Raw genomic sequence first — 27,084 nt, 5'->3', positions numbered from 1 at the left:
ATATTTAAGATAATTGTAACCATCAAGATGTGCTTATATTTCAAAATATATTTCTTAATAACTAACTGCCTTAATTACGTATCCCGGCGTACATGGCCACTATCATACCGCGCGGCCTCAAAAGCAATATTCTTGTAGGGTTCCACGACGCTGACTGTGGTCGGACTGCTGTTATATTACTATACTGTTGCCCATGATTACCCTGGTTGTGCCTGGAGTCTCTTTTTTTGTTACGGTTTTGGATTTTCTTGGACATTCTTTCCTTCACTGCTTAAATGTGTTCGATTTATTCTATTCTACTTGTATCAAAGTTAGACATTTATCACAGGTGTCGCTGCTAGATAACCAACATTGTTTTTTTCGCGTCACCCTTCACCATGAAATGCCTTTATTTATGTTTTCTCTAATTTTTGTTCGCATTACGTGTATGTTTCATTTTGGTGAAAAATAAACGACTGACTGACAGACATCTCACCGAAAATCAAGCTTCCGGAAAAATATACTGGAGATGAAATTGAGATAATATACCAAAGTAGACCGAGAAATATGAAGAAATTCATAGATTGGTGTTATATTTGCCATTCAATAAATCATCAAGTAGAAAAATGCCCAAGGAGGAGAAGATGCAGATTGTGTGGTGGGGAAGGCAAACCCCACTTGGAGAAAGACTGCCTTTTGAAAATGAGACAAGAAAAGGATAGGGATGTACAAACACGAAATGATCAACTCCAGAGCACTAACAATCAAATACAAAAACAGAAAGAAATAGAGGCAAATCCACAACCACAGAAAAACCAAGAAACTAGTGAAACAGTGGCACAAAATATGTTTGAACGAAATGCACAGGAACAAAACAAAGGTACAATAGGAGAAATACAAGAAGAGCTTCGTAAACAATCAGCTAACGTAACTGTCAAATCATCAACTCAATTAGAAATAAATACAGAGCCAGCATCCAATACTAAAATTCAGACCTCAAACATTCAGATAGAAAATAGCGGAATTGAAGAAATCTCCAAGACAACAAATTTGACTGAATCAGCAGAAGAATCGGAATCGCAAAAAATCAATCATAATGCACAAATATTGATGATAGGGGATTCACAGCTTAAACGAATGGCACCAAAAATTGACACAAAAAAAGTTTGTATCAAGAGAATACCTGGAGGAAGATTTTACAACATAGGAAAAGCTTTACAAGAAATTAATACTAAATACAAAGAAGTAATCGTATATGCGGGAACTAATGACATAAAAGAAACCCCATATGACGACACCAAAATGTCTATCAGAATGACAATTCAGGAAGCGAAAAAAATTTCTAAAAATATCTATTTATGCGGATGTGTACCAAGACACGGTATTAGCAATGGAGATGAAGGTTGTGATCGCCTCAACAAAGAAATCCAAGCGGTAGCTTTCCAACATAGTGTTTATTATATACCCAGACCCGAGCATCTTACTGAGGATATGATATTAGACAGATACTTTGAAAAAGATATGATCCACTTAAGTGAACGGGGTGCGACAGACGTTGTGGACACAATAAGTGAGTTCATAAACATCAAACTTCCATTATCAAGGCAAAAAAGGACGCATGGACAAGATTGTCAAGAAGACAAAAATAAACACAAGAAAGCAGAAGACGAAACTAATTCTGAACCCACAGCAACATCAGCAACAATACATATTGAAGAAATGGAAACATCTGAACAAAGTTCACAACCTAACCCAGGACTTCAAGGTATGCCTGATAGGGATAAGGAGATCACTCAGGATAGGCATACGATGTCACAGCCTGTTTAACTAAACTGAAAAAGTAATAGGAACTATTACGATAGGGATTTCTTAACACTCGTAATTGGATAAAGTGTTTAATGAATTTTTTTTTTTTACACAATAGGCTTATTAATTATAGAGATTTTTGGGTAGGATTAGGAAATCAGGTAGTAATGTGGGATGGCCAATATGCATATTTCTCCAGTAGTAGAATTTTTAACTTTTAATGTAAACGGGATGCGTCAATATGGAAAACGTAAAGCAATATTTGACTTTATTGATAAAAACAAATCGGACATAACTCTTCTGCAGGAAACACACTGTGGTACTGCAGAAGAAGCAGATATTTGGAAAAAAGAATGGGGAAAAAATGCAATATGGTCCACTTTCTCTAAAAATTCATGTGGTATAGCTATTTTATTTTCCAAAAAAGTTGATCCAGATTTGAATTATATTGATATAGATGAGTTTGGCAGATATATAATTACAATTTGGAAATCTTTCCATACTCAATATATCTTAGTCAATATTTATGCACCCAATAGATGCAATGAGAGGAAACAATTATTTGAACAGATAGAAAATAAAATCGAAATCCTTATGGGCAAATTAGGACCGTTCCAATGTCAAGTAATATTAGGTGGAGATTTTAATTGCGTTCTGAATAAAAAAGATAAACACCCTAATAATCATTTTAAAGAAGACAATAGCACAAGGCAACTAAGGCATCTTGTACAAAATTTGAATTTAAAAGATGTTTGGAGAAATTTCAATGACAACTCTAAAAATTATACTTGGAAACAAAAATTTGATAGCTACTCAGTAATGAGTAGATTAGACCGTTGGTATGTTTCGACTAATTATTTAAGCAATATACAGGATTGTGAAATTCAAGTGTGTCCAATATCAGATCATTTCCCTGTCAATCTAAAAATTAAGTCTATGGAAAATATGAAACATGGGTTCGGATACTGGAAATATAATTTGCAATTGGGAGAGTATGAATATTTTTGTAAAGGTATCAACTCAATTTTTAAAAAAATGGTTTCATGAATTAAACAATATGTCATGTAGTTTGAGAGGAGTTTATTGGGATAAGTGCAAAAAGAAAATTAAATTCTGGGCAATTTACTGCGCAAAACAGCAAAGGGCAGAGGAAACAGAAAGAGAGAGTGAACTAATTAGACAATATAAAGAAGTCAACGACGAAATATAAAGATATATAGAAAATGAGGAAATTAAAAAGAACTTACAAAAGATTGAAAATGAATTGAAACTGACCCATGAACAAAAAATGAAGGGGGCAATCATAAGATCCCGCGTTAAATATTTTCTAAATTTGGAGAGATCTCGAGCCAATTCAAAAATGTTCAAATCAATTAGAAAATCAGATGGTAGTATAGCCTCCAAATTTGAAGATATTCAGTCTGAGCAAATTAAATTTTATCGAAACCTGTATAAGAAAAATCAAAATTTAAACGAGGACATACAAGCTAGATTATTGGATAATATATCAAAACAAATATCAGAAGACGAAAAAGAACTATTAGATTCTGAAATAACTGTTGAAGAACTGGATATTGCTATCAAAGAATTAAAAATAAACAAAGCTCCAGGATTGGATGGCTTAACTAAGGAATTTTATTTAAAATTTTGGAAAAATATTAAGCCCATTCTTATAGTTTTATATAAAGGATACCACAGTCTAACAGAAATGTCAAAGAATTTAAATATAGGGGTAATCACAATGTTTCATAAAAAAGGCGATAAAAATGAAATGAAGAACTGGCGACCTATAACCCTCCTTAATTTGAATACAAAATCATTGCTAAAGTTATAGCGAACAGAATAAAACAAGTATTACCGAACATAATAAATGAGGGCCAGACAGCTTTTGTCCCGGGCAGATCTATACATGACAACATGCTCGTGATAAGAGATGATATATTTTGGGCCAATCAACAAATTTACCCCTGGCAATTTTATCGATCGACCAAGAAAAGGCTTATGACTCAGTAGATAGACATTTAATAATAAAAATTATGAGAAAATTGGGATTCGGTTAATATATCATCAAATGGGTCAAAACTCTACTTTCAAAGACTAGATCAAAAATTATCACTAATGGATTTTTATCGCATGATTTTCTTTTAACTAGGGGTGTTCGACAAGGTTGTCCACTTGCTCCTTTATTATATATCTTGGTATCTGAATTGCTGGCTTCAAATGTAAAAATTAATTACAACATAATCGGATTTAGAAACTGCTCTAAGAAAAGAGAAGTTTTTAAAGGGTATGCTGATGATACCACTTTCACTGTTGTAAATTTATCATCAGTAGATGAGATTCTTAACTTAATGGAATTATTCCAAAAGGGATGTGGACTGAAAATAAATAAATCCAAAAGTACTATCCAATTATGTGGAGCAGCAAGAACATGGCCCATAGGTGAAGAGTATTGCGAAATAAAAGTAAAACGGAATGAAATTAAACTACTGGTAGCATATTTCGGCAATAGTACAATATCTCGAGATAAAAACTGGCAAAATATAATAGATAATATAGAAAAGGTATCTAATCTTTGGAAAGATAGAAACTTAACCATAGTGGCAAAATATTAATTACCAAAACCTTAATGATGTCCAAAGCATGGCATATGATTAATTTCGAATATATATCAGATTATTACATCTCTAAATTACAGACTATTATATGGGAATTCATATGGAGCGGTAAAGCTCAAATGATTAATAAAGAGACTACTTGTAGTGAATTCAGTCAAGGAGGGCTCAAAATGATGGACATCAGAAGTCAGATAAAGGCAGTACAAGTTAAATGGATATTTAAAATTTTAAAAAATGAAGAAAAGCCATGGAGTAGGAGGGCCAGATATTTCGTAAACAATTATTGCAGTTGTTTGTCTAAAGGAAATCTAGAAAGTCTCTATTTAAACTTTAAATTTAATAAAAATGTTACTATTCCCATGTTTTATACGACCATTGTTATTGATTTTAAGGACCTAAAATTTCGACGTAACCAACCCATAAATATCTCAGAAATAGAACAAGAAATTATTTGGCATAACCCTTTAATTAGAGAGAATGACACTGAATTGAATGCTGTATCAAGTTGGGTACAAGCCAATATAATAACGGTTCAAGATATCATTAGTACAAACATTTTTGAAATAGTTAGAAAAATTTATCCTAGACTTAGATCACAAGTAAATAAAAGCAGTTCCTATTTGTATAAAAAATGTGTATCAGAATTTCAGAGGGTGTGGATGAGCATACCTCTCAATTGGAAGGAAATATTAGGCCAAAACCAAGATAATAACCCATCTAGGTTGCAAATTGATAGATATGATGAGTCGAAAGATTTGACCACTAAAAATGTATATAAGATTTTGCAAGACAATAAAAATAAAGAAATCCTATCAAATCACTTTAGTTCAATTAGTCATAAACTACAACTATCCAAACCAATAAATTGGAATAGAATTTGGAATACAAAAATCCCAAACAAATGGAAAGAGCTAAGTTGGAAACTCCTTCATATTGGACTCCCCACGGGAGATAAGTTGAAGCATTGGTTCGAAGACGAACCAGGTTATTGTGTGCTATGTAATTACAATATAGAAGAAAATTGTTTTCATTTATTCTATTCATGTACTTGGGTACAGGACTTTTGGGAATGGAGTGGTGTTCCAACATATACCCCAGATCAAATAATAGCAAATGATATAAACTCAAAAGTTATGTTAATTATAGTATTTTGTGCAAAATCAACCATTTGGGAATACAGAAATTCAATTAAATATGATGAATTAGATAAAATGCAGTGTAACATGAGAGCCATTTTTAAATGCAAATTAATAGGGATGATGAGATTAATGAAGAATGAGGAAAGAAATGACTTGCTTATGGACTACATAATTAATAAATCAATTATGTTGTGACACCCATTGTTCCCATTTGTGTTCACTTGAACAAGATGTGTACATAGACATAGAATGTAGAGATTACCTAGGGCATGATGGGTAATTATCTGATTTTTTGTCTAATCCTTCTATAATCTTGTTTTTTCATATGGAATGCTAATAATGAATAAATCGATAATATATATTGTATGATATGAATGCTGTTATTGGAAATATGTATTCATCTGGACACTGGATTAATTGTATCACAAACATGGACAAAAAATAAAACTGGATCTAATGGAATGGGTAAATGTATCGTTATTTTATATTTGTCATTATTTATCTGTTTATTTTTTATATTGTATACTTGTAAAATCACCTAAATTACATGCAAAATTGGAATTCATGCAACTAAATTGAAATCATGTATTTGGATAACCAAAAATATCATATTTCATAAATCCAAATTGGCAATGGATTTTAATTTGGCGCCACCCCCAAAAAAAAAAGTTTGCCAATTTTGGCTTTTTCAAACAGAATTTCCGTTTGGCTTTTTGGCGTTTTTTTGGCTTTTTCCAAGTCTATTCTAGTGTCTATTATTAAAATCATATGAAATACAATATATAGTGTGTAACAACGTACTTAGCTACTTAACATTAGGATTTCCTGGAGCATCAATTTCCTTGTTTGTTACATTAACTCTTAACCATATCCTACCCAATAAGAAATAATTGCAGTTTCTGCAGCTGCTCAGACAGATGTTCAAGCAGTATTGTGAACATTGCTTCGTTTTTATAGTTTTGCCTATTTGTCAGTTTTACATTCTGTTTCCAAAAAATAGTTGTATAACTTAATTTTCATTATGCCTGATACCGGTATGGTTTATAACTTTATGTGAGCTTTAGTTTAATTCTGCAATTGCAGTAACGAAGTGATTAACTACGCTAAAATTACTGAATTAGATATCAGTGGTCCACATGTGAGCGGCAGGGGGTTAGATAATTTTTTAATAAAATTGATGGTTTATAAATTTTTAAGAATAAAAATTTTTTCAATAGTAAAGCACGATTTACTGATATAGGGAGAATTTTTTAAGGTATATCACAAGTTTAAGTAGAAACATGTAGGTATATTACATAGTGACAGACTGAGGCGGCACCCTGTATTGTATATATTGAATGGTAAAATAATGCTGTCCGCTTGATATTTATTTTACTTTCTACAGTTCTATAGGAACTTTACTTTCTATTTGTGTGCCTCACCGAATGAATGGCTTTTTTTATGTCTTGATTTGTTTTTTTTTATCGCTGGGGTCTGGCAACTCTGCTTATCTGTTATGAAAACTTTCCATCAGGGCCCAGTTTGGAAAAGCATATGTTTTTGCACATTCACGATAAAAATTCCTATGGAACTGGAGATTTAAACGGACATGCAACTAACAACATTGTGGAAACTGGTCTGCCTGCCAACCCTGAGAAGCGTTACGGAAATAATGTTAAAACCAGTAAAACTTCTTTACGAAGAGGTGGCGAAGAGAAAGTCAAGAAAGTGGTTTGAGTGATAAAGCTGAAACTGCGAAATCACATAATTCTGGTGCAAATTTACAAACCAACAGCAGAGATGAACCATTTGTTTGCCAACAATGCCGAAAAAACTTAAAATCAAAGTGGCATTTAAACGTGCATATGAGAAATCATACTGGTGAAAAACCTTATATATGTAAACAATGTGGGAAGCAGTGTTAACTCTTAAACGAATTGTGAGTGCGAAAGTGCTTATGCCGATTTCAACAAGTTAGTTGCACAAGCTCTTGTTTTCACTCATTTAAAACAGCATAGATACTCGAAAAAGCGCTCCTTCCGTTAATATCATGAATTAAAGAGGAGCATTTCCGTTAACGGAATTTCGTTTAAATTCTTGTTCAAAACAAGGGAACTCATGGGTAAAGAAAGGACACCTGCTAACACCTGTCGTTAACAAAACTTCACGCAATCCATCTCCCGTGTCAGTTGCTAACTCGCGTGAACAGCAAAGGCTTTCGCATTTGTGTTACTCCTTCCATCTAACAGACAACGCAAGCTGGAATCCATATTAGTTACAGATTGTATAATTTGAACACAGAAATGCCATGTAAGTTCAGCATTCATAAATAGCACTCTCTGTAATGCTGCAGACCTGCAGAGTATGAAATATTCGCATTCCAATTTCACTTGCGACGCTTCCATATATCACACTTACACTAATAGATGACAATTACAATATGACACCAAAGAGTTTTCTTTTGCGAAGGTACACGAAATACAACGAGGATATAAAAAATAAACGAATGGTATGATAGTGGTTCCCAAATAATTTGGTTGATAAATAATTTTCATTCGACCTGATGAAACGCCGAAATCCTGGGAATTAATGTTGAAAGAGAAGTACGATTCCGATTCGCATTCTCAGATATGTCTCTTCATGTGCACAAATCTTACATACATCATCGGTTATTTGTGCATGGAATGTAAAACTCTGCTGCGTTTTTCGTTCATCATTACTGGTTAGTAATTACAATTGGCGTTTCGCCCTCTAAACGCACTGCCTTGTATTCCAACATCTGGTTTCAAAGACGCTGCCGAGCATTTTTGCGGAGGAGCGGGATCTGTGTGCTTGTACAATAATCATATTATATATATATACAATAATTTTGTTAATGCAAAAGCTTTATCTTCCATGTCTGCAAATCATAGGTTAGAATTCCAGCAAATATCATTATGTTATGCAAAATTGTGTTGAAAAGGTACTAGTACGCAACTTATTTGTCAATTTTATACTCGCTCGAAAATATTTGTCAACTTTGAATTTTTGCCCTTTAAAATCGAAAAAAGTGCTATTTCGCAGTCCCTAAAAAAAGTTATTTTTTGCAAAAAAGTGGCTAATAGTGAACACTGGTGGGAAGTGTTTTTCACAACCATTTAATTTAAAAGTGCATAAGCGAACTCATACTGGAGAAAAACCATACGTTTGTAAACAATGTGGAAAGTGTTTTTCACGATAACCTAATTTTCAAGTGCATGAGCGAACTCACACTGGAGAGAAACCTTATGTTTGTGAACTATATGGTGAAGGTTTTGTACAGTCCTCTGATTTACTTCGGCATGAGCGCACTCACACTGGAGAGAAACCTTATGTTTGTGAACTATGTGGTGAAGGTTTTGTAAAGTCATATGATTTACATAGGCATGAGCGAATTTATACTGGTGAGAAGCCTTATGTTTGCAAACAATGTGGAAAGGGTTTCTCACAATTATCTAATTTATATGCACATGCGCGAAGTCATACTGGAACGAAACCTTATGTTTGTAAAGAATGTGGGAAGGTTTTTTCGTGTCCGTCTAGTTTACATGTGCATGAGCGAACTCACACCGGAGAGACCCCTTATATTTGTAAACAATGCAGAAAGTGTTTTATGCGATTATCATGTTTACATGGGCATGGGCTCAACTCATTCCAGTGAAAAACCTTATGTCTGTAAGCAATGTGGCAAGAGATTTTCTTACTCATCCAGTTTACATAAGCAAACTCATACATGAGAAAATCGTATTTGTAAACGATTTGGCAGTTGATTTTTTTAATTTACTTAGGCATGAGCGAACTCCTACCGAAAACACATATCATGTTTGTAACGAATGTGGCAAGGGTTTTATTGAGTAATTCAACATAAAATCTCACAGATGAGAAATTGCAAGTTTATGGGTCATGTAGTAAAAGTTACTGTCAAGACAGACCAATTTAATGATTCACACTAAAATAGAGAAAACAAGATGTATATGAATGTATTTGGGAAGGTTTCCGCACAAAAAGGGTTGTTATAAAGATATTATAACACCCCAATGGGGAAAACCAACCCACAATGGGAAAAACCAGGTTTTCATGTATATGATTGTACTATCTCAAGCTTGAAAGGCTACTATACTGTTTGTGTATTATACATATTATTATTATTACATTGCTGCCGAACTTAGAGAGTAGTTCATCGTGTTTTATACCCATTTTGGTTTCCTCATTTGGTATATATGTTTTTTTTTTACCATGGTGGATTTCAAGATGAATTAGTTGCCATAACTATTATTAACACCTGAATATAATATTATTCTTAAGTTTTGTTGTGAATACAACAGTAATTTAAATAAATTTTATTTCAGTGCCAAAGGTTAGTTTTTCTGCGTACTGCTGCAAAGGTCAGCCTGGTTCTGACACGGCCCGTTGGGTAATTCCATCTGGCCCGCCCAATGCATAACCAAGGTAACTAAATTCTGATGTTTCAGCTAAAGATAGCTCTAGGAATTTGTTGAGATTGCGATTTACTTTCAGCATGAGCTCATTGTTTCCACTTTTGCAACACTGTAAATAGTGTTCATAAAATTTAACTTCATACGTCACACTTACATGGCCCGCCAGTCTAGGTCATCCAAGGGAAACAAAGGTGTAATGACCAAGTTTGAGCACAGTAGTGTTGTGATTTTATTGTTTGTGCTCACAAGTTCGAAACAGAATTGGAAAAAACTATATTTCATTGTCTTTTTAAGTAACCTAAATTCTATTTCACAATACAGGATTGCCTCTGTTTTACTATGCACGGATCATGTCATATCTATTAATGCCATAATACAAGATGGATTAATTCGCTGTGACCTTAACATATAAAAATCAGAAGATCTATTTATCAACTTAAAAAAAAAAAACTGCGATTTTGCAGTCTCTAAAAAATGCGGAAGTGCCTCACAGCTCTGTGTGCTTATAGTAAACATCTTAGTAATTTGAATATAACTGATTACTACACGGTATGCAAATTTGTCTATAACTAATTGCTCTTCCCTTAAATTCACTTGCTAGAAGAGCATGAGTTAAATTTCACTGATGTATCGAATAGAAAGACAAGAAATTCTTCAGCTCTATAACGTGAAATGTATATTATAGTTTTTTATTATATTTTATGACGATGGTAAGAGTCACAAAATGCAAAAAATTCTTGTAAATTTATATATCCGCAGTATGGAAAATTATATCAATAATGTAGATTTGAATGAAAATATAACCTACATTGAGGGAACTAGTCAGCATACCAACTCTGAGGAGAATTGTGGTAAAACTTCTTTACAAAGTGATGCTGAAGAATGCAGAGAGAGAGGCCCGGCTGATAAAATTGAAATACTGCATAATTGTGAGCAAATCAACACAACCACTAAACTGGATGTGAAATTACAAACCCAGTCACTTGTTCATACCAACATCACATCAGGATCTAATTTACAAACCAACAATAGAGGTAAACCATTTATCTGTCAGCGGTGTGGAAAGAGCTTCAAAGTGAAGCAGAATGTAGACAGGCATATGAAAAGTCATACCGAAGAGAAATCCTATAATTGTAAACTATGTGGGAAGTGTTTTTTACGATTATCCCATCTAAAAGCTCATGAACGAACTCACACTGGAGTAAAACCTTATGCCTGTCAACAATGTGAAAAGCGTTTTAAAAAAATATCTCATTTAAGTGAGCATGAGCTAATTCACACTGGAGAGAAACCACATATTTGTAAACAATGTGGAAAAGATTTTTCACGATTATCTAATTTACGAGCGCATGAGCGAACCCATACTGGAGAGAAACCATATATTTGTAAACTATGTGGGAAGTGTTTTTCACGTTCATCCCATCTGAAATGGCATGGACGAACTCACACAGGAGATAAACCGTACGTTTGTGGACTATGTAGCAAGGGATTTTCACGATTGGATCATCTAAAAGGGCATGTTAGGTCCTCTTGGTTTCTTAATTTACATAAATGATCTGTCTAACTGCTCCAATTTCTTGAGCAAATTGTTTGCTGATGATGCTTGCCTGCTCTACAGTGCAAAAGATCCGAGTATTCTCCAAGACAAGGTGAACACTGAAATGAATAAAGTATATGATTGGATGACTTCCAATAAACTTACTGTGAATATACAAAAATCCAAAGTCATGTTATTCGGCCACAAATCTCTAGCCAGACATGCGAACATCTCAATCAAAATTACAGGTCTCCCTCTTGAAATTGTTCACTCTTATAAATACCTTGGCCTCACTATTGACAATCAATTAAAATGGAACTTTCATACCAATGAATTGCATAAGAAATTGTCAAGATCAGTCGGGATCCTAGGGAAGTTAAGGCATTATGTAAACGACTCGACTCTGCGAACAGTATATTTGGCTCTTTTTCAATGTCATATCCAATATGCCTTAGCTGCATGGGGTTCCGCTACCAAAACAAACTTGAATAAATTAGAGATTTTACAAAATAGGGCTGTTAGAATTCTCTGTAGGGCATCTATTCGTTCTAACCTGAATATCCTATACCACAAGACCAGGGTTCTAAAATTGTCCGACATCTATAAACTAGAGATTTCTAAACTTATGCACCAATTTAACAACAACCAATTGCCCCCAGCTTTTGCTGACTATTTCGTCATGCTTAGTAACGTTCATGAGCATAATACACGCTCATCGACTAAATCCAATTTATTTGTCCCTCGATTTTCATCAAGCAAATGCCAAAACTCCTTGAAATACAGGGGAGTTGTAATTTGGAATAGCATAGGTCAAAGCCTTCGTCATTCATCTTATGACACCTTTAAATTTAAATACAAAAAATTCATGCTTTCCCTTTACCATTCTGCTGCCTTTTCATCCGATTAAAGTGGATCCAGAACTTTCTTCGCCATTGCCAGCTCCACTGTCGACTTGATCCAGTGATCCAGAGTACCTGAAATATATAATTTTGGAATTTATCGTGTAATCAAACAAATATTTTTACCTATGTATGTTACATGGACCCAGCCTTACAAAAAGTATTTACTGTATTTTTAATTTCACCCAATATATCAAAGGGCGAGCTTTTGCTAAAATATTGACCTAAATCAAAAATTTTAGGTATCATTCTCTTATTAAATGACAATTGTCCTGCTATATGCATTTACAATCAGTCATGCTTCCAATGCAAAGCTCATATTGTCTTTTCTCACCATGACCTCTTTATTACCTATTTACTACTATGAATTGTTTCTTTTTACATATTTGATTCATCTCTGATTGACCCACTGTGTGAATGAGAGGATATCATGTAAGAAGAAACCATGCATAGTTCATGCACTGTGATGTCATGTAATATAGTCAGTTATATATTGGTAATATTTGAGCCTGATCTAAGTTACTAAGATCTTGGTCTCTGGCACCCTTAATAACATCATTTTAATGTTAAACCATATTCGATTGTAAATTTTTTTTTATTTTTTATCTTTGTACATTTGGCATCGTTATGTCATAAACTGACTGACATTAGATTTTTAACAATCTACCTACCTTTGCTTTTTCCATGTTCTGTATGAAGTGGTTAGTTCCACATGAAATTTAATCCTACCTTGATCTTGTAGAATACCATTTATTCATTGATCATGTGTCTTCCAGTTACACACTGAAGTTCAATTTTCTTACCATAAAAGGTTAAATTATTTATGACTACCGGTACTACCGTTGCATGCATACCATACTACTGGTAGGCTTCCTGTTCGTGAAACTTCATTTTTACCATTGATACCTAAACAACTGTAGCCCTGCCTGCACCATACAATGTTCTACATACGACCACAGTCACTTCACAATGGTACCATTGTTACTTTACCTAAAGGCAGCTATCGTCATGGCTACTTAGATAATTGGTGCACGGAGTCGTTTCTTGTTTTGTTGTTGTTGAAACGCGAGATTACTGGGCATACCTGGTTGGAATGCCTTTACGTATTTATATTTATTTTCAAATTAACGTATATATGATACTGTATATACACAGTTCGACTTTTTTTTGTTATTATTTCCTTGTTAGACTTGCTTATGGGTGCCGCTGCTCGATAACCAAATTTGGTTTCTCGCGGCTCCCCTCACCCTGAAATGCCTTTTTTTTATTTATTGCAATTTGTATATCAAGTGTGCATTTAGTATGGTGAGAAAATAAACTACTGATTACTGATGAGCGAACTCACACTGGAGAAAAACCTTATGCTTGTCAACAATGTGAAAAACAATTCTCAAATTTAGGTAGTTTACGTAATCACAAGCAAACTCACACATGAGAAAAATCTTATGCTAGTAAACAATGTGGAAAGGGTTTTTCGCGGAAATTTCATTTACTCATACTGAAAAGAAAGAAACCTTGTTTGTAGACTATGTGAGTGGTGGAAAATTCTGATGACGTCATAGCTCACAAAACGAGCCCCATAAAGCTTACAGGAATATTTGAAATTAATAAAAGATGGTCTTCTAGAACACATATTTTTAACCACTGAAAATTTTAAAGTAATTGGTTCAGTAATCAAAAAGAAAAGCGACTTTCTCAAAACGTGTCAAAGAACAAGGACAATGACAGCAACATAATATTGAAACGATCCATAGGTTCACGAACGTGTCCAATCACAATATACCGTAATTATAATTAGTCTCATAGATCAAACAAACAATATAAAACTTGTCTAAATATAATGTAAGGTTCGTGAGATATGGGGTTTCAAAGTTGCATAACTCACACGGGATACCGGTATTGTTCCACTAGGCAAATAGCAAAAGAAAAATGCTAAACTTACCCGAATAAAATATAAAACAGTAACAAATCTCCAAACAAATTCACTAACAGAACCTGATCAGCCGACTGACTTTGTTGTGTATATGTTTTCTGGTGGACAAAACAAATAAACTCTCACTCTCTCCCTCTAAAACAGACTGAGGCTGCAACGTTCGCGCGATTCGCCGGACACATAATGGCGTCCGATATGCATCATTGCACTCGGTGTCTCCACTTGGTTTATAGTCACTTTGGACCACTGTGAAGCTAGCAGCACTTTCAGCCAGAATATTTTTACACATTGAATATAGGTTCTACGCGCAAATAGTGTTCACTTATAGTTACATATAAAATTGAAAAAATTGATCAAAATATAATTTTAGCACGGAAATACATGAAAAATCTTCAAACTGACTGAATACAATGAATTTGAAAAAAAATATAGTGTTTAAGAAAAGACCAACTGAGCGAAAATTGAATTTTCAAGTATTCCGCAAATACGAAGTTTCGAAAAATTATCGTATTTAAAACGTCGATTTCTCGAAAACCGCCAATAAAGGCAGCACCACGACACATTCGGAGAAAAGCAGATTCCTTATAGATTTGACTTTGATATGTCAGAACAGTAGCAGCACGTTTTGACTTGGCCATATATAATACAAAAAATAGCGTATAATTTTCAATTTTATTAACTATGTAGATATAACAAATTTAAAAACGGTTTGGTATTTCAACAGAATTTACTGGATAATTCATCAAATACTTTTTTCTCTTGGTCATACATCAAAACTGTACGTTCATTAAACTTGTAATAAGTGGGCAAATCCTAAAATAACAAAAAATGATTTTACGCCCTCTTGTGGATTTTTTCCGGAATTTTTAAGAAAATATCGTTTTTGAAAAGGCGATTTCTCAAAAGCCGCCAATAAAGGCAGCACTACGACACATTCGGAGAAAAGCAGATACCTTATAGATTGGATTTCATTATGTCAGAACAGTAGCAGCACGTTTTTACTTGGCCATATATAATACCAAACATAGCGTGTATTCAAAATTTTATATAAAATGCGGACGTAACATATTTAAAAACCGTTTGGTATTTCAACTAAATTTACTAGACATCTAATGGAACATCTTTTTCTCTTGGACATACATATATACTGTACGTTCATTAAACTTGGAATAAGTTGCGAAAAGTATAAAATACCAAAAAACATTTTACGTCCCCTTGTGGATTATTTCAAAATTTCAAAAAATTATCGTATTTGAAATAGCGATTTCTCGAAAACCGCCAATAAAGGCAGCACTACAACACATTCGGAGAAAAGCAGGTACCTTATAGATTCGATTTTTATATGTCAGAACAATAGCAGCACATTTTGACTTGGCCATATATAATATCAATGTTATGAAAGATAACAGGATACCGATTCTAGGCTTTATCAAACATAAGAACACCACTACCACAACTTAACACTGTAAACAATAAAATAACATGCAGACAGTAAAGTATGCAGTACGACAGATCTAGGGTAATCAAGAGTAAATTGTTTATCTAATAATTACACTGTAAAGAAATACTAACACCACAACCAAACATAGCGTTTATTCGAAATTTTAAAAAACAATGCAGACATAACATATTTAAAAAGAGTTTTGTATTTCAACTAAATTTACTAGATAATTTATCAAACTTTTTTTGTCTTGCTAACACTTCAATACTGTACGTACATTATACTTGGAATAAGTTGCGGAAAGTATAAAATAGCAAAAACCAAGTTACGTCCTCTTGTGGATCATCTTCAAAATTTCAAAAAATTATCGTATTTGAAATAGCGATTTCACGAAAACCACCAATAAAGGCAGCACTACGACACATTCGGAGAAAAGCAGATACCTTATAGATTCGATTTTCATATGTCAGAACAGTAGCATAACGTTTTGACTTGGCCATATATAATACCAATCATAGCGTATAATTTTCAATTTTATTACCAATGTAGATGTAACATATTTAAAAACGGTTTGGTATCTCAACTAAATTTACTGGATAATTCATCAACTACTTTTCTCTCTTGGTCATACATCAAAACTGTACGTTCATTAAACTTGGAATAAGTGGGCGAATCTTAAAATAACAAAAAATGATTTGACGCCCTATTGCGTTGTGGATTTTTTTCGGAATTTCAAAAAATTATCGTTTTTGAAAAGGCGATTTTCTCAAAAACCGCCAATAAAGGCAGCACTACGACACATTCGGAGAAAAGCAGATACCTCATAGATTTGATTTTACTATGTCAGAACAATAGCAGCACGTTTTGACTTGGCCATATATAATACCAAACATAGCGTATAATTTTCAATTTTATTAATTATGTAGATATAACATATTTGAAAACGATTTGATATTTCAACTGAATTTACTCGATAATGCATCAAATACCTTTTTTTTCTTGGTAATACATCAAAACCGTACGTTCATTAAACTTGGAATAAGTGGGCAAATCTTAAAATAACAAAAAATGATTTTACGCCCTCTTTTGGATTTTTTCCGGAATTTTCAAAAAAATATCGTGTTTGAAAGGGCGATTTCTCAAAAACCGCCAATAAAGGCAGCACTACGACACATTCGGAGGAAAGCAGGTACCTTATAGATTTAATTTCATTATGTTGGAACAGTAGCAGCACGTTTTGACTTGGCCATATATAATACCAAACATAGCGTATAATTTTCAATTTTATTACCAATGTAGATGTAACATATTTAAAAACGGTTTGGTATCTCAACTAAATTTACTGGATAATTCATCAACTACTTTTCTCTCTTGGTCATACATCAAAACTGTACGTTCATTAAACTTGGAATAAGTGGGCGAATCTTAAAATAACAAAAAATGATTTGACGCCCAATTGTGTTTTGGATTTTTTTCGGAATTTCGAAAATTATCGTTTTTTGAGTGGCGATTTCTCGGAAACCGCCAACAAAGGCAGCACTACGACACATTCGGAGAAAAGCAGATACATTATAGATTCGACTTTACTATGCCAGAACAGTAGCAGCACGTTTTGACTTGGCCATATATAATACCAATTATAGCGCATATTCTCAATTATTTGAATAGCGTAGATGTTCACATATTTTGAAAATGTTTTGTATTGTAAATAAATTCACCTAATAACGTAATATTCCGTTTTCTTACTTTTTCAAACACAGATACTGTGTATTAAGTAAACTTGGAATAATTTGCAACTTGTATAAAATGTTAAAAAAGGTCTTACTTCCTATATATCATTTTTTTAATTTCCCAAACATGCTGTTTTTGGAGTGACGATTTCTTGAAAACCGCCAATAAAGGCAGCATTACGTCACTTTAGGAGAATAGCAGATACATTGAAGATTCAATGTGATTGAACCAGAACAGTAGCAGCACGTTTTGATTTGGCCATATATAATACCAATGTTATGAAAGATAACAGGATACCGATTCTAGGCTTTATCAAACATAAGAACACCACTACCACAACTTAACACTGTAAACAATAAAATAACATGCAGACAGTAAAGTATGCAGTACGACAGATCTAGGGTAATCAAGAGTAAATTGTTTATCTAATAATTACACTGTAAAGAAATACTAACACCACAACCAAACATAGCGTTTATTCGAAATTTTAAAAAACAATGCAGACATAACATATTTAAAAAGAGTTTTGTATTTCAACTAAATTTACTAGATAATTTATCAAACTTTTTTTGTCTTGCTAACACTTCAGTACTGTACGTACATTATACTTGGAATAAGTTGCGGAAATTTTAAAATACTAAAAAATCATTTCAAGCCCTCTTGTGAATTATTTTCAAAATTTTATAAAATTGTCGTTTTTGGAGTGGCGATTTCTCGAAAACTGCCAATAAAGGCAGCACCACGATACATTCGGAGCAAATCAGATAACTTATAGATTCGACTTCACTATACCAGAACAGTAACAGCACAATTTGACTTGGTCATGTATAATACCAAACATAACGTGTTTACCTAAAATTTTATATTAAAATGGACGTATCGAACTTAAAAAGCTTGTATTTCAACTTAATTTACTGGATAATGGATCAAATATATTTCTCACTTTGTTCAGTATTGATGTGTGACTGGTAGGAAATTATATTTGAACAAGTATTCAGTAAATTTGTTTAAAATACGACAGCTTTATTAATTTTTAACGTCAGCATTATTCAAAAGTTGAAGAATACACGCTTTGTTTGGTATTGAATATGGCCAAGTCAAAACGTGCTGCTACTGTTGTGACATAATGAAATCAAATCTATAGGGTATCCGCTTTTCTCCGAATGCGTCGTAGTGCTGCCTTTATTGGCGGTTTTCCAAAAATCGCCCTTTAAAAAACGATAATTTTACAAAATTTTGAAAATAATCCACAAAATGGCTTAGAATGATTTTTTGGTATTTCATATTTTCCGCAACTTATTCAAAGTTTAATGAACGTACAGTATTGGTGTATGTTTAATAGAAAAAGATGTTTGATGTATTATCTAGTAAATTTAGTTGAAATATAAATCACTTTTTAAATATGTTACGTCTGCATTGTTTATGAAATTTTGAATTCACGCTATGTTTGGTAATATATTGGCCGAGTTAAAACGTGCTGCTATTGTTCTGACATAATGAAATCGAATTTATAAGGTATCTGCTTTTCTCTGAATGTGTCGTAGTGCTGCCTTTATTGGCGGTTTTTGAGAAATCGCTATTTCAAAAAGATATTTTTTTGAAAATCCGAAAAAAATCCACAAGAGGACGTCAAATCATTTTTTGTTATTTTGAGATTTGCCCACTTATTCCAAGTTTAATGAACGTACAGTTTTGATGTATTGCCAAGAGAGGAAAGTATTTGATGAATTATCCAGTAAATTTAGTTGAAATAGCAAACCGTTTTTAAATATGTTACATCTACATAGTTAATAAAATTGAAAATTATACGCTATGTTTGGTATTATAAATGGCCAAGTCAAAACGTGCTGCTACTGTTATGACATAATAAAATCGAATCTATAAGGTATCTGTTTTTCTCCAAATGTGTCGTAGTGCTGCCTTTATTGGCGGTTGTCGAGTAATCACTATTTCAAATACGATAATTTTTTGAAATTTTGAAAATAATCCACAAGAGGATGTAAAATGTTTTTTGGTATTTTATACTTTTCGCAACTTATTCCAAGTTTAATGAACGTATAGTATATATGTATGTACAAGAGGAAAAGATGTCTCATAAGATATCTAGTAAATTTAGTTGAAATACAAAACCCCTTCTAAATATGTTACGTCTGCATTGTTTATAACATTTTGAATACACGCTACGTTTGGTATTATATATGGCCAAGTCAAAACGTGCTGCTACTGTTCTGACATAATGAAATTTAATCTATCAGGTATCTGCTTTTCTCCGAATGTGTCGTAGTGCTGCCTTTATTGGCGGTTTTCGAGAAATCGCTATTTCAAATACGATAATTTTTTGAAATTTTGAAGATAATCCACAAGAGAACGTAACTTGGTTTTTGGTATTTTATACTTTCCGCAACTTAATCCAAGTTTAATGATCGTACAGTATATATGTATGTCCAAGAGAAAAAAAAATGTTTGATAAATTATCTAGTAAATTTAGTTGAAATACAAAACGGTTTTTAAATATGTTACGTCTGCATTGTTTATAAAATTTTGAATACACGCTATGTTTGGTATTATATATGGCCAAGTCAAAACGTGCTGCTGCTGTTCTGACATAATGAAATTTAATCTATCAGGTATCTGCTTTTCTCCGAATGTGTCGTAGTGCTGCCTTTATTGGCGGTTTTTGAGAAAATCGCCTTTTCAAAAACGATAATTTTTTGAAATTCCGAAAAAAATCCACAACGCAATAGGGCGTCAAATCATTTTTTGTTATTTTAAGATTCGCCCACTTATTCCAAGTTTAATGAACGTACAGTTTTGATGTATGACCAAGAGAGAAAAGTAGTTGATGAATTATCCAGTAAATTTAGTTGAGATACCAAACCGTTTTTAAATATGTTACATCTACATTGGTAATAAAATTGAAAATTATACGCTATGATTGGTATTATATATGGCCAAGTCAAAACGTGCTGCTACTGTTCTGACATAATGAAATTTAATCTATCAGGTATATGCTTTTCTCCGAATGTGTCGTAGTGCTGCCTTTATTGGTGGTTTTTGAAAAATCGCCCTTTCAAAAGCGATATTTTTTTAAAAATTCCAGAAAAAATCCACAAGAGGGCGTAAAATAATTTTTTGGCATTTTAAGATTTGCCTACTTAATTCCATGTTTAATGAACGTACAGTTTTGATTTATGACCAAGAGAAAAAAGTATTTGATGAATTATCCACTAAATTCAGTTGAAATACCAAACCTTTTTTAAATATGTTACATCTACATAGTTAATAAAATTGAAAATTATATGCTATGTTTGGTATCATATATGGCCAAGTTAAAACGTGCTGCTACTGTTCCGACGTATTAAAATCGAATCTATAAGGAATCTGCTTTTCTCCGAATGTGTCGTAGTGCTGCCTTTATTGGCGGTTTTTGAGAAATCACCCTTTTAAAAACGATATTTTTTTGAAATTCCGAAAAAAAATCCAAAAGAGGGCGTAAAATCATTTTTTGTTATTTTAAGATTTGCCACTTATTTCAAGTTTAATGAACGTACAGTATATATGTATGACCAAGAGAGAAAAGTATTTGATGAATTATCCAGTAAATTTAGTTGAAATACCAAACCGTTTTTAAATATGTTACATCTACATAGTTAATAAAATTGAAAATTATATGCTATGTTTGGTATCATATATGGCCAAGTTAAAACGTGCTGCTACTGTTCTGACATAATGAAACCGGATCTATAGGGTATCTGCTTTTCTCCGAATGTGTCGTAGTGCTGCCTTTATTGGCGGTTTTTGAGAAACCGCTATTTCAAAAACGATATTTTTTCGAAATTCCGAAAAAAATCCACAAGAGGGCGTAAAATCATTTTTTGTTATTTTGGGATTTGCCACTTCTTCCAAGTTTAATGAACGTACAGTTTTGATGTATGACCAAGAGAGAAAAGTATTTGATGAATTATCCAGTAAATTTTGTTGAAATACCAAAACGTTTTTAAATATGTTACGTCTGCATTGTTTATATAATTTTTAATACACGCTATGTTTGGTATTATATATGGCTAAGTCAAAACGTTCTGCTATTGTTCTGACATAATGAAATCAAATCTATAAGGTATCTGCTTTTCTCCGAATGCGTCGTAGTGCTGCCTTTATTGGCGGTTTTTGAAGAATCGACCTTTCAAAAACGATAATTTCGTGAAATTTATTAAAGAATCCACAAGAGTGCGTAATTTTTTTTTTGGTATTTTAGACTTTCCTCAACTTATTCTAAGTTTAATGAAGTGCATTATTGTGTGTGACAAAGAGAAAAATATCTTCTTTGATTAACTATCCAGTAAATTTTGTTGAAACACAAAATCAGTTTTAAATTTGTTGTATATACATTGTGCATAAAATTGAAAATTATACGTTATGTTTAGTATTATATATGGCCAAGTCAAAACGTGCTGAGACTGTTCTGACATAATGAAATCGAATCTTTGGGGTTTCTACTTTTTACCAATGGTGTTGCAATGCTGCCTTTATTGGAGGTTTTCATGAAACGACCGTCCTAAACGACGAAAATTCAGTCATTTTTAAACAACTCTCAAACAAGTATAAAAAAATTTTATGCACTGTAGCAGTCGCTTTAGCTTGTTTACTATGTATTAACAATACGAGGAGTGTAGTTAATGATTGTTTTGCTTTATTTGCCATTGTGAAACTAATTAAAATGTACACTTTCTTTTAAAAATCATTGGGAACATTTAATTTTACGCGTGGGTATTTTCTGCGATTCTGTCAGTCACAATTTCGTGTTTTGCTGCTAGCTTCACAGAGGTTCACTTTGGCCCTACTAACTGACTGCCAGTAAAACAGTTACAGATTTTTTCTATATAAAATTAATCCTACGCGGAAAAATTACATCTGGTATAAAATTAACAAAATGGGTCTCACTCTCAGAGTCTTGACTTCCTTGCATATTTGTTTTGTAATGAATATCTGGCAGAATTATTTTAAAAATTATACATATGTCATTGCTTGACTTTCTTGTTCTTTCCATAACAATGGTTAGTCAGCCATAACCTAACGGTAATCCAAAAGTGGTATTTGATTCGTCGCGCAAAAATAACTTAGAACTGTTGATTTGTATTTGGCAGTATGATAGCGTATGTTTGTCACCAGATAAATAAAGTGCCACAGGTGTTATAAAAACGATGTAATTTGCCGACGTTTCGAATTTATATACATACTTCATCAGACAATAGCGCATATATTGCAAGAAAAACGTTATCACGGTGTAAAATCTAATAGACCCAAGTTTGTTAAATATTAAATTTTGTAAAAACTCGCGACCAATAGCAAATTTAATGATAAATACAAAACTGTGAAATTGGTTATTTTTGGCCAGATGCAATTGTTCCGCGTAGGAGTAATTTAGAAAATCATGAACAGTTGTTTAAGCGACACATTCGACAGCCCTTCCCCAATATCTGTACCGGTACTGTAAAATCAGTTGCTCCAGTATTTTGGATTTAGGATATTCGTATATGAAACTGTAGATGCTATTTTTTGGGTAATTAATATAGAAAAAACTTGTGCTCAAATTCAAAATTTCATTCAACAAATGACAATATTATTTGATGACTGTAATATTGTTAGTGTACAACAGCCATCAAAATGCAAGGGTGCAATTATTTGTCTTGGTAAATAGATGGATAATACAGTATTGCCATCTTAAGAAATTACAAATTCCATTGGAATAAAGTATTGCCATCATAAGGATTCCACAATAGCTGTTTCAGATTTATGTTGCCTGTACCATGTTCCTATGATAACTAACTCAATTAGCTTCAAATCGATTCTATTTATAGAACTATCGTTTTCTAACGATACTGAATAGACTTATTCTCTGTGTTCTCTCTCAAAAACATCACTACCGTTTGTAACATTCAAGATAAGATGACTAAGCATGAAATGGCTGATCACGTGCCAACAGGCATTAGGAATGACATGTTTACCGTAAAATGAAGGCGAGAGAAATATCAGAAAACCAATTAAACCAGGAACGAGTGTGGTCTAGGCTCGAAGCTCCACCCGCTCGATGAAAAACGTTTCGCAAAGGTGGTTTCAAGCCTTTTCCGCTTTATGTACTTAATTTTAGCGATTCGAAAATTAGCCGAAAAACGCTTTTCACTTTAGAATATTTGGTTCGCTTGGACAGCCCTAGTTTTTATGATGGCAATACCTTTCAATGGTAGTATTATCCGTCTATTAATATGACAAATAATTGCACTCTTGCTCTTTAATGGCTGTTGTATACAGGGATGGCCATTTCCGAATACTAAACTATTCCGAATACATAAATGTTTTCGAATCTGGAATTCCGAATACATTCTAAAATCGAAAATAACACATTTTTGTTTTAGTTGATTAAAATCCAGTAAATTAGGAAATAAGCTTCGATAGAAATATCAGAATGAAGCCACAAACCAACAGTATATGTACACAAAGTAATTGATAGTTTATAGCTATCAATAAAAAATAATAGCAACTTGTGACACAGTCAGTTTATTAAAATTATTCACTTTAAACAAATGACCATATGAAAAGATAGCCAAGGAGTTGTCTGACGCTTTCTATAATGGTACCATGATATTACGATAATAGTCAAGTTTATTGACATACTACTTGTATTCGGATAATTGTGTATATTTTCTGAAAGTAATAAAATTTATTGGCAATACAGGCAACAACCATCAAAATCCATTATGCCTTTAAAAATTCTAATATTTAAGCCTAGAGTATTCTACTACCAACCAGTATATTTGTATATTAATTTATGTGATCCATATTGTTATTATGTGTAACATATTGTTGTGTTTGGAATTAGAAATAAATTAGTAGAGAATAGATGACCACCACTGCCAGCCGCGCAGCCAGGATTTTCGAAATCGGAAATTCCCATTGCCGCCTGTAACACCCACCGCGATTCCTCGCTTGTTAAAAGAGCCGTCTTTTCAGCGTATAATGATCATCCTGTTACGTAAAATATTCAATCCATGACAACTACGAGATTCTGAAATATCTTTATATATTAATTTAATGTGTGCAACGTAACTCGCGGTTGCTTCTTCTTACGTCAAAAAAAAACATTACTATTCGGTCCACGGCGATCTGTGACCTAAAATTACGAGATAAACTGCCTGATGTATTTATTTTAATAAGTATTTTTGCAATCTTGCCAACTCGTTATCGCCGTTAGAAAATTCTCAAATAATTATATAAAATCTTGTTAAGTGTAGAGTATAATTCATTTCATACAATGAATATACATATAAAGTTTAGCAGTATATTAAAAATACATATTCATCGCCGCGATTATGCCACCTGTTAAACGAGTCAACTTTTACAACAAATAATATAACAACGAATATATATTTTTCTGTTGTGCAAAGTGATGAATTCGTGACCGACACGGGCATATTTAAAATGTCTTGCTTTATTAATTTAATTGTCTTCAATTTAACCTGCGGTGGCGTCGACAAAATAAAATCCTCCCAATCTTATATACCATTGCAATCCGCGGTCATAAAAATAAAAACGTGAGGTAAACTGCCCTATTAAATATTGTTTTGATTCGTATTTTGCGAATTCAGCAAATATTTAGATGTACTTGTTAACAGTGACTCCGCTCGATCGAAATGCTGCCACTCTGATTATTTTCAGATAAAACCGTTCGAAAAATTCATAAATATGCTGTAATATGTCAGAGTGAAATTTATTTCATCACAATAAAATTGATTGAATATACTTTAGATTAATTATATTATATACATCCTCACAACCCGGGAAACAGTCGCGTTTCAAACCTTGTATCGTGGTAACACGAAAATATTCGACGGCAATTTAAAGTAATGGATAATCAAGCGAATCCCGCCCTCAATTAGTGACGATATGTTTCTAAACGCCGACCAAACATAATGTGTGCACACGAAATTTTGCGATTTCCACTGCCTAGAAAAGCGTTTTTTAAATTTTCGCGGGCTTCAATAAAACTTATATTGTTTACGGTTTTATTTTCAGTATTTTAAATTGCCTCTTTTCAATCAAAAAGGTTGCGTTGTCTTTAGAAACTCGCCGCCGATGAACGTATTTACCAGATTTACAATTCCGTGCGCGTACAAAAATAAAATAAATGTTATCGTGGAACAAATTTGTGGAAAATTCTCGTTTTAGTTAAAAATAACACAATCGTAAAGGCGTTTACGGGCCTAAATAACACGTTACGCTGATGAGTGATGAAAACAATCACGCGCAAGTTTCTATCGAGAATGTTTTAATTCAACGGAAACGTCTTGAAAGCGGCGTCGAAAATGTGTGACGCCACGCAAATATCCGATATTCTTATGAACGTGAATTCCGATATTCGAATGACGACATATTCGAATTGGCCATCCCTGGTTGTATAGTAACAATACAGTCATCAAATAACAAGCACCTACGAGCTTTGCATGACCTATTGAAATGGAATCCATTAGAATTACTGAATATGCAAGATGTTAGCTGTAATTTATATGTAACTGCACACAGGCGCGCAGCCAGGATTTTCAAAAGGGGGGGGGGGGGGGGGGGTTCATAATCATAAATTTCCATTGCGGTCTGTAACAGACTTCGTATTAGGCGCTCGTTAAAGGAACGTCTTTTCAGCGTATAATGATTATTCTTGTCGCGTCAAATATTCAATCTCTGACAACTACAAAATTCTAAAATGTCTTTATATATTAGTTTAATTGTGCCCAACGTAACTCGTGGTTGCTTCTTCTTACGTCAAAATGAAAACATTAGTTCTCTGAAATGCCACGGCGATCGGTGGACATAAAAATATGAGATAAACGGTGTATTTAATTAAATACGTATTTTTGGAAACTCGTTATCGCCGTTAGAAAAATCTCAATAACTGATATAAATCCCGACAAGTACAATTTTATTTCGTACAATGAAAATGCATATGAAGTATATCGTTAAATAAAAAATACATATTCATCGCCACGATTATGCCACTTGTTAAAAGAGCCGACGTTTACAACGAAAAATGATTTTTCTGTTGTGCAAAGTAATCAATTCGTGACCGATAAGGGCATATTTAAAATGTCTTGCTTTATTATTTTAATTGTCTTCAATTTAACCAGCCTTTGCATCGAAAAAATAAAACAATTTTTTACAATTCACAATTTTAAAATACCTCGGCCATTTGCCGACATAAAAATTTGTGGTAACTGCCCGTCGCCTATCATATATTGTTTTGATCCGTAATTTTTCTATTTTGCAAATTCGACATGTGCTTGTAACATTGACTCCGTTCAATCGCAATGCTGACACTCCGATTATTTTTAAAGATAAAACCTGAAAAATCCATAAATCTGCTGTAAATTCTCATGGAGTAAAATTTATTTCAGTACAATAAAAATTGATGGATATACTTCGGATTAATTATCTTATATATCATCACAAACCGGGAAAAATCGCGTTTTCAACCTGGTTTAATGATAACACGAAAATTTTCTACGACAATTTTAAA

General features: G+C 33.1%; 1 protein-coding gene, 1 long non-coding RNA gene and 1 pseudogene across 3 annotated transcripts in view; 2 read left to right on the top strand and 1 right to left on the bottom strand.

Annotated features, from left to right (window-relative positions):
• Positions 1–1,968: 1,968 nt before the first annotated feature.
• LOC144422792 (uncharacterized) lies at positions 1,969–14,169 on the top strand (annotated as a pseudogene).
• Positions 9,262–27,084, top strand: part of LOC120344093 (uncharacterized) — a 55,162-nt gene continuing 37,339 nt past the window's right edge. Inside the window, exon 1 of one of the 2 annotated variants that reach the window (XM_078112504.1) lies at positions 9,262–9,900. The gene's annotated coding sequence lies outside the window, so the exon portion shown is untranslated. Of the gene's footprint in view, positions 9,901–9,936; positions 10,150–27,084 lie in introns of those variants that run through there. The other variant, XM_078112503.1, reaches the window with a different exon arrangement.
• LOC144422749 (uncharacterized) lies at positions 11,498–13,397 on the bottom strand. Its single transcript, XR_013475359.1, has 3 exons — positions 13,086–13,397; positions 12,396–12,489; positions 11,498–11,634 (listed from the first exon to the last, which is right to left on the bottom strand). It is a non-coding gene; the product is annotated as an uncharacterized LOC144422749 (long non-coding RNA).

This window comes from Styela clava, chromosome 5 (assembly GCF_964204865.1).
Source record: "Styela clava chromosome 5, kaStyClav1.hap1.2, whole genome shotgun sequence".
Lineage (NCBI taxonomy): Eukaryota > Metazoa > Chordata > Ascidiacea > Stolidobranchia > Styelidae > Styela > Styela clava.
Note: the sequence above shows the minus strand (reverse complement) of the source record. Positions and strands in the feature narration are given on the sequence as shown.